This window comes from Schistocerca serialis, chromosome 5, assembly GCF_023864345.2.
Source record: "Schistocerca serialis cubense isolate TAMUIC-IGC-003099 chromosome 5, iqSchSeri2.2, whole genome shotgun sequence".
Lineage (NCBI taxonomy): Eukaryota > Metazoa > Arthropoda > Insecta > Orthoptera > Acrididae > Schistocerca > Schistocerca serialis.
Genome location: NC_064642.1, coordinates 579,303,616 through 579,306,991, shown reverse-complemented (window position 1 = coordinate 579,306,991; position 3,376 = coordinate 579,303,616).

Sequence of the window (3,376 nt, the reverse complement as noted above, 5' to 3'; positions counted from 1 at the left end):
GTTTCTCACCTACCTGAGGAATTTTCAGACAAAATTTGTGCACTTCATAATCTATCATTTTCAGTTGTTAGGGGAAAATGTGTCTGACACATAGTGATTCCAGATTTTAAGATCATACCACAACAGGTGTAGGATTCGTTATGAATAGGAAGGTAGGGCAGAGCGTGTGTTACTGTGAACAGTTCAGTGACCGGGTTGTTCTAATCAGAATCGACAGCAGACCAACACCGACAACGGTAGTTCAGGTATACATGCCGACGTCGCAAGCTGAAGATGAACAGATAGAGAGAGTGTATGAGGATATTGAAAGGGTAATGCCGTATGTAAAGGGGGACGAAAATCTAATAGTCATGGGCGACTGGAATGCAGTTGTAGGGGAAGGAGTAGAAGAAAAGGTTACAGGAGAATATGAGCTTGGGACAAGGAATGAAAGAGGAGAAAGACTAATTGAGTTCTGTAACAAGTTTCAGCTGGTAATAGCGAATACCCTGTTCAAGAATCACAAGAGGAGGAGGTATACTTGGAAAAGGCCGGGAGATACGGGAAGATTTCAATTAGATTACATCATGGTCAGACAGAGATTCCGAAATCAGATACTGGATTGTAAGGCGTACCCAGGAGTAGATATAGACTCAGATCACAATATAGTAGTGATGAAGAGTAGGCTGAAGTTCAAGACATTAGTCAGGAAGAATCAATACGCAAAGAAGTGGGATACGGAAGTACTAAGGAATGACGAGATACGTTTGAAGTTCTCTAACGCTATAGATACATCAATAAGGAAGAGCGCAGTAGGCAGTACAGTTGAAGAGGAATGGACATCTCTAAAAAGGGCCATCACAGAAGTTGGGAAGTAAAACATAGGTACAAAGAAGGTAGCTGCGAAGAAACCATGGGTAACAGAAGAAATACTTAAGTTGATTGATGATAGGAGGAAGTATAAACATGTTCCAGGAAAAGCAGGAATACAGAAATACAAGTCGCTGAGGAATGAAATAAATAGGAAGTGCAGGGAAGCTAAGACGAAATGGCTGCAGGAAAAATGTGAAGACATCGAAAAAGATATGATTGTCGGAAGGACAGACTCAGCATACAGGAAACTAAAAACAACCTTTGGTGACATTAAAAGCAACGGTGGTAACATTAAGAGTGCAAGGGGAATTCCACTGTTAAATGCAGAGGAGAGAGCAGATAGGTGGAAAGAATACATTGAAAGCCTCTATGAGGGTGAAGATTTGTCTGATGTGATAGAAGAAGAAACAGGAGTCGGAATAGAAGAGATAGGGGATCCAGTATTAGAATCGGAATTTAAAAGAGCTTTGGACGACTTACGGTCAAATAAGGCAGAAGGGATAGATAACATTCCATCAGAATTTCTAAAATCATTGGGAGAAGTGGCAACAAAACGACTATTCACGTTGGTGTGTAGAATATATGAGTCTGGCGATATACCATCTGACTTTCGGAAAAGCATCATCCACACAATTCCGAAGACGGCAAGAGCTGACAAGTGCGAGAATTATCGCACAATCAGCTTAACAGCTCATGCATCGAAGCTGCTTACAAGAATAATATACAGAAGAATGGAAAAGAAAATTGAGAATGCGCTAGGTGACGATCAGTTTGGCTTTAGGAAAAGTAAAGGGACGAGAGAGGCAATTCTGACGTTACGGCTAATAATGGAAGCAAGGCTAAAGAAAAATCAAGACACTTTCATAGGATTTGTCGACCTGGAAAAAGCGTTCGACAATATAAAATGGTGCAAGCTGTTCGAGATTCTGAAAAAAGTAGGCGTAAGCTATAGTGAGAGACGGGTCATATACAATATGTACAACAAACAAGAGGGAATAATAAGAGTGGACGATCAAGAACGAAGTGCTCGTATTAAGAAGGGTGTAAGACTAGGCTGTAGCCTTTCGCCCCTACTCTTCAATCTGTACATCGAGGAAGCAATGATGGAATTAAAAGGAAGGTTCAGGAGTGGAATTAAAATACAAGGTGAAAGGATATCAATGATACGATTCGCTGATGACATTGCTATCCTGAGTGAAAGTGAAGAAGAATTAAATGATCTACTGAACGGAATGAACAGTCTAATGAGTACACAGTATGGTTTGAGAGTAAATCGGAGAAAGACGAAGGCAATGAGAAGTAGTAGAAATGAGAACAGCGAGAAACTTAACATCAGGATTGATGGTCACAAAGTCAGTGAAGTTAAGGAATTCTGCTACCTAGGCAGTAAAATAACCAATGACGGACGGAGCAAGGAGGACATCAAAAGCAGACTCGCTATGGCAAAAAAGGCATTTCTGGCCAAGAGAAGTCTACTAATATCAAATACCGGCCTTAATTTGAGGAAGAAATTTCTGAGGATGTACGTCTGGAGTACAGCATTGTATGGTAGTGAAACATGGACTGTGGGAAAACCGGAACAGAAGAGAATCGAACCATTTGAGATGTGGTGCTATAGAAGAATGTTGAAAATTAGGTGGACTGGTAAGGTAAGGAATGAGGAGGTTCTACGCAGAACCGAGAGGAAAGGAATATGTGGAAAACACTGACAAGGAGAAGGGACAGGATGATAGGACATCTGCTAAGACATGAGGGAATGACTTCCATGGTACTAGAGGGAGCTGTAGAGGGCAAAAACTGTAGAGGAAGACAGAGATTGGAATACGTCAAGCAAATAATTGAGGACATAGGTTGCAAGTGCTACTCTGAGATGAAGAGGTTAGCACAGGAAAGGAATTCGTGGCGGGCCGCATCAAACCAGTCAGTAGACTGATGACCAAAAAAAAAAAATCAGTTCTTGTGTATGGAAGTCACATGGACACATTCCCATCTTTCAGATGCCATAAACAGAAATTGAATGGAAACATATATCAAAACAGTTTCAAGGCATGGGCAGCTTTTCAAATTGTCTTGTCACTTTAGACGGGAAGCATGTGGAATTCTGACCACCAATATGTATGGGATCATACTACCACAATTACAAAGGAGGCAACAACATTGTGTTACTGGAACTATTTGATGCACAGTATAAATTTATATGTGTGGATGTTGGTTGCACTGGGAGGATTAGTAATGGGGCATGTTCCAGAACATTTCCTTTTGTAAATATCTTAGTGGTGCTGAAAATTTAATGAACGTTCCTAAATCACAGATATTATCAGGAACTCAAACTGCAATGCCTTTTATAGTTGTAGCTAATGATGCTTTTCACTTATCAGAACATATAATGAAGCCATATAAGAGAAATCTCACACAGCAACAGAAAATATTTAATTACCATTTGAGTAGGGCAAGAAGAATTTCTCAAAATGATTTTGGAATACTGAGGAATAGGTTCAGCATTCTACTTCAGAAAATGGAGCTA